We start from the raw sequence: 6000 nt of genomic DNA, 5'->3' as shown, positions 1-6000 counted from the left end.
CAAACGTAACGGTTCCAGAAATTTAAATTGAACTTGAAAGACACTCTAGAGAAAAAAGGTTTGTAATTTTGTGAGAAGAAAGAATGATTTGCCAGACGAAGGTGGTGGAAATTTTATAAATCAATTTTTTAGCATTATTTGTGCTAGGTATCAACATTCAGATTTTGAAAATTATATGCGGTATAATTTGGAAAGAAAGCAACTATCTAAGTTGCTCACAGCGTTCACACAGCATATGCGCATGGTGGTGAATTCGATCGAGCAGCCTTATTTTCACACAGTAAATTGGAAAGTTCTGCTAATTGAAGTACATCCGTGATTTAAACGTCAATTACTTTATATCGAAGTTTAATTATCAACATTTTCCGAGTACGTTCTCCAATATAGCAACATCGTTAAACTCCTTTTCGATTTTTTAATCACCATAAATCAACTATCGACTACTTACATTCAAATCACTAGCGCGATTACACTTCCATTATAATTTAAACATTAATTATTTTCTATCCAAGGTCATGACTTTTCGACCATTCTCTACGATATAGCAAATATAATGACTGCAGCATCTCCCGGCGAGCATTAGCATAATAGGTTACAGAGCACACATCTTAAAGTAATACTACACTTTCCCCATAACTTTACCATAACACCTACTTTAACATAATATTACCTATTGGCGAAGCGAAGTACTTAGCCTTGCACTGCCTCTATTTTATGTTTTCGTTGTTGTTATTGTTATTTCCGTTCTTTCAAAGACACCGCAGACGACGCATTCTCGGACAGAGATTTGTCGAAGGATTTCATTGGCTCTTCAGATTTCCCAATGATACCAACCTCGCGCGCTCGTACCTACATAATACGCGCGATGACGGTGGCTTACATGATCGCTCGATAGAGCGGAAGGTGATAGAAGAACGTGATGGTCATATATCGCCGTCGTCGCTGTCACATTTACATAATCGAGGTGCTGAAGCCCCAAAGCCCCTTGTTTAATTTCCTCACTCTAAAACTTGCCAGGCAATACTACATTCAGACTAGACTACTGGACGGAGTGTATCGAGCGTTATTATCATTAAATTATTCTAACGACTCTAAGGTAGATTTCCACTGAGTATTTAAGAAGAATTCTGGCAGTCTTCCCTCCATTCATGGATTCCCCTCTTCCAGTCACAACACGGCCTACTCCCCTTCATTCTATCCAAAAATCCCATTCTCTTCCTCTCTTGCTCTCATTTACCCAACATTCCCTCCCCGCTAAGTACTCGCTCCATCCATACCTTCTGTCTCCTACGTATCTCATCTAAAAGCTGCCTCTCCTCACCCACCATGTCCAGCACTTCGTCGTTCCTCCTCCTCTCCCTCCACTTCACCTTCTCCATTTTTCTCCACACCCACATCTCGAGCGCCTCCAGTCTTCTCTCGTCCTCCTTCCAAAATGTACACGTTTCCGCACCGTAAAGCGCTACACTCCAGATAAGACTCTTCACTAGCCTTTACTTCAAATTATTACGAAATGATCCTTTCATCACCTCCTTTCAGTTCGTGAGCGCCGAATCAAGCATTAGAATAAAATTTTTGCGGCTAAGTTTCAACGGTGAAGACTAACATTAAAATTTTATGTGGTTACAAAAGGTAAAAATAAAATCGCTCAGATAAGTATCTCGATACTATACTGCTTAATTAACGAAATTATTCCATTGTTTTCTCCTGGCGTAGCGATATTTCACGTAATAATCGATAAATCATAAATATCGCCAAAATAAAACGGTCTTCGTTCACCGAAATGTCAAAATAAATTACCCGTGCTACATATTTTACTATAATGATTTCCCGTGGCTTCAGATAACCCACGCAGGTAAAATACTGAACTAGATAGAAGTGTTGGATAAAGATGGAATGATGGAAGTGTAACATGAAATTTGCGGCAACGAGATTAAGGTTGAGAAGAGAAAGCATTTTCTGTATTTTCTTAAAGGTTAGGAAGTGGCTGATGACATCTCTATGCCTGGAAAAAGGTAACATGATAATTCGTAAATAACTGTATGAACAAACTTCGCTACATTGGATCCATTGGTAAATTTGAAGTTGCAATTGGATCAACCATCGGTCAGATACATTTTCGTTCATAAATAGCGCTACGTTTCCTCAAAAAAAGTGAAGGAGCGTTACCAGCTAGCAGGGTACTCAGCTACCTGCTAGCAGCCTGCGTCGTATCAGCGCTCAAGCCTCGCCCCAAGGTCACCTCACAAGGCGGCAGGGGGAACCAGAAATACGTCACACGGACTTTTTCCCATTATTCCTACTTAGCCGTCACGTTCTCGCGCGCTTACAAATTTTCACTTTTTGTTTAATCGCGAAAAATAGATATCGTCATTTAAAAATCTAAAAGCGTGAAATTCGTACTCCAGGAGTAATAATCTTTCGATTTAGGCAATAAAAAAATAATAGGAAACCACCCTATTATAATATGTATTCTATCCATTACATCTCGCCTGCCTCAGTCAATTCTATTCGTGGAGGGGTTGTTGAAAGCCTTGATGGGGGAAGAATGATAGGTGGGCAGGGGAGGAAGAGGAAAGAATTAATGGACAGATTGAAAGAAAGTAGGCTGTATTGTGATTTGAAGAGGGAATTCGATTGGAGTGGGGACGACCAGAATGATTCTCAACGGCTCTATGTAAACCTACTTCAACCGGTATAATATCTATCCATATCTACGTAAAAGAGGGCTTCTGTTTGTCAGTCCGCTAAACATTGCCATAAGGTTGCAAGGATTGCAACCAAATTAGTATATTGATGCATCTCATGCTCCCGAACCCCGTCGTGCAATTTTCGGTTGCTTCAGTCGCGTCCTTCGCGTCATTTGTTACGTCACGTCATACAATTTCTGTGGTTCTGACATCCTGCCGAAAGGCACACCTCTTTACTCTCTCAAAGGGAAATCATGCTCAGATAATGCTACACTTATTTATTAATCCCCTCGGTGAAAACCTTTTCGCTGGGGTATGAGTTCATAAGACGTTTTTGGTATATACACGTACAGATACACATAAAATCAATGTAGTGGAGCGGGGAATAACCTGATCCCGGAAATCGTTTGCTGTTCAGCATACCTAAATATCCTGCTATGTGACCATGAAATCCAAGTTCCAATTTTCTCACTTCTCTAGGTACTATCCCTCCCGAGCAAAAACGGGTGGCCTGCAAATACTTAAATTAAAAGAGACCTCACGCTGGATTTGAACCTGGTACCCTTCGGTCAGCAACTACACGCTCAACGCACTAGGCCATCACACTCCTACCATACGTAGGATAGCTCTTAAACCTTTGCTTATAATGCCAGTTGCATCACACGAATAGGTTGTCGGAAGACATTTTAGAATTTCGTCTTCGAACTCCGCGGTCACACTACCGGTTTGGAAAGTTCTCGATCGCCGCCAACGTGAGATTTCACAGTACCGAAAACCCGAGGACGAGAAATGGAGGATGGGGAGGGGTTGGGGGAACGGTCCTCGCTAAAACCGCTTCGTTAAGAAAAGAAAGAATGCCGAGCGTTCAGACGAGTAACATACATTTGCCCTCAATTTTTCGGGGGTACCAAAATGCTAACCTTCCTGGATCGTTAGCCGAGCTCTTACGCAATCCCTGATCCCAACGGCACCAGCATCAAGACAAACGACTTTCAATGCTCAAGTTAGTGAAAGTATAATTTACAATCCCACTTTATTATTTTTTGGCTGATGCGAGTGACCCAGTGGGTACGATTCCGGGCCACTGATCGGAAGGGTCTTGGGGTTCAAATTCCATGTGAAGTCTTCGTACAGCCAAAAATGATCCGCGAAGTGCAAGGTGGCTAAGGTAATGGAACTGCACACCTCTTTCTATAATGTTTGCTACAGCTGTGGTCTACTGTCGGCGTAAAAATGATATGCCGCTGTACTTGCAAATTTATAAAAGGGGTTGTGTGCATGCTAAAATAATTTACGACACATACGTTAATTAACGACAAAATGTGCGTTAATGAATAAAAAAAAATACGCAAAGCCATTTTCTTGATCTACATAAATGTTTGCAACTTATTGTGGAAGACGAATGCTGTAGACGCAGTAGTTTTCCCTAGGTTGAGTTACAAAGTTCATGAAGTTGACAAAACGGCTAATTTTACGGTGCGCGGAGCCACTTATTGCACAGTAGGCCGGCCCTTATTTTTCAGAATTGCGAAAAGTTATGTTTTCCTGGTCTCAAAATGATCCAAATGGTGTTCATATCCACGTGTTAAAATTTGGTTACTTTAAAATAACGGCAACCCGTGCCCCAAGGGCCCTAAGTACTAAGGACCCTCAATTGAGTTTTTTGGGGCCAAAAAGCGCTATTTCTATGTAAAACGTATAAGTAAAGTCCTTCAGGACCGATTTTCTGTTTGTTTTAGCCTATCTCTAGTCGTTTAGGAGATATCGTCCGTCGTAATGCAATCCCCCCCTAGGGCGCCACCCCGCACCGCGGCACCGCTGAGGTATGTCCTGAAATATAAGTCGGGAATAAATGGAAATTTAAAAATTTACTAAAAGTTTTTTTACTAAATCTCATTGGCCGAAAATAAATATATTCGAAGTAAGAGAGTAGAATTGAAGGCTTATTTGAGTGTAATTTTTGAAATAGCATTAAAAAATTGCAGCAAAGCCATATTCGACAGTACTGAGAGAAGTGTTTAGAGTCGATTTCAAATACTTTTAGCAAAATTTAATTAATTGCAAGTATCAATTACTATCCAAAAAAGTAGGAAATCGATTTATATTTGGATACTAATAGATTTATCTGAAGAACGGGGCGGGATCCCCCCATGGTTCATCGTCATATTACGTTCCTCAACTCTGAAACCTGCTAATAATGGGGTCGCTCATGGAGACCTGAAATCGCAAGTCATGTACAAAAAATTCTCAGGATGGAAGGGAAAGATATTTTGCGAAGAAGACTAATCTTCCTCATTCTCCCACTAACTTTCAGTGTACAATAAGGAAACGCGAAAGTTGCAGCAAAATTTTCATAAGTTTTTTATGCAATTCACTTTTTCTGTACTTTCGTTAATTAGGGTAGGGTAATGGGTAGATATCAGCTGAAAATAAGGATTAAGAAAACTAAGATATTAGTATGCAGACGAAGAGAAGAATTCAAGACTATTTTTAAGATTAAAATAAAGGACCCAAAAAATAGAACTTGTGGGAAGCTTCAAACTATGATTAATCAATACATCGAAATAAGTAGAGAAATTGTTTTAAATCTGTTCCTCCTTTTTCTGAAGTTCATCATGAGTCACCAGGAAAACGTTTTTGCTTAAGGGAGAATTATTCATAATACTTCTCTCATCTTATGTATAAGTATTAGTAGCTACTTTTCTCATATACATAAATTATCGGGTGCCTCTCTTTTTCGGATTTAACTGATTTTTCATAAAGAATATTTTAATGCCACTACTTTTTGTATCTCTGTCCCGTAAAATAATTTTCACAATCCCTTCGTACCCAACGCCCTAATTTCAATCTGGACCAACCACATACTTCCCCGTAAGTCGCCTCAATAGGCGTGTGGCAGGGGGTGCTAGGACACCAACCGTTTACATATAAAATGGAAATGATTGAACTAAATTACCCATGGCATTTACTAAGTCTTGTCGTGCGGAGAAAAAACGTATTCCCATACCTATGCGTTCTGCAAAATATCTCTCTTCATTCATCGTTTCTATGGGACCTGGAAATGTAGTGAGGTTCTATTATGATGTCCTCCGTGTCACTCTTATAGATATCGATTCTCATTTTAAAGCAATCTAAGTCTGGGGCGCAGCCTCCGAATCTCTAGCGGCTCCCAGCCTAATTCGCTTAACATCTGGCTACTGTCTGTATCTGTCTGTCCTCCAGTAGCACTGTTTGACGAATCACGCAGCTTTCCTTTGCATTTTAACAAGTTCACGGATTAAGCCTTTCTGCACCAGATCTCATGTGCTTG

This window comes from Ischnura elegans, chromosome 6 (assembly GCF_921293095.1).
Source record: "Ischnura elegans chromosome 6, ioIscEleg1.1, whole genome shotgun sequence".
Taxonomy (NCBI): Eukaryota; Metazoa; Arthropoda; class Insecta; order Odonata; family Coenagrionidae; genus Ischnura; species Ischnura elegans.
The sequence above is the reverse complement of the archived record's forward strand: the minus strand, read 5'-3'. Positions refer to the sequence as shown.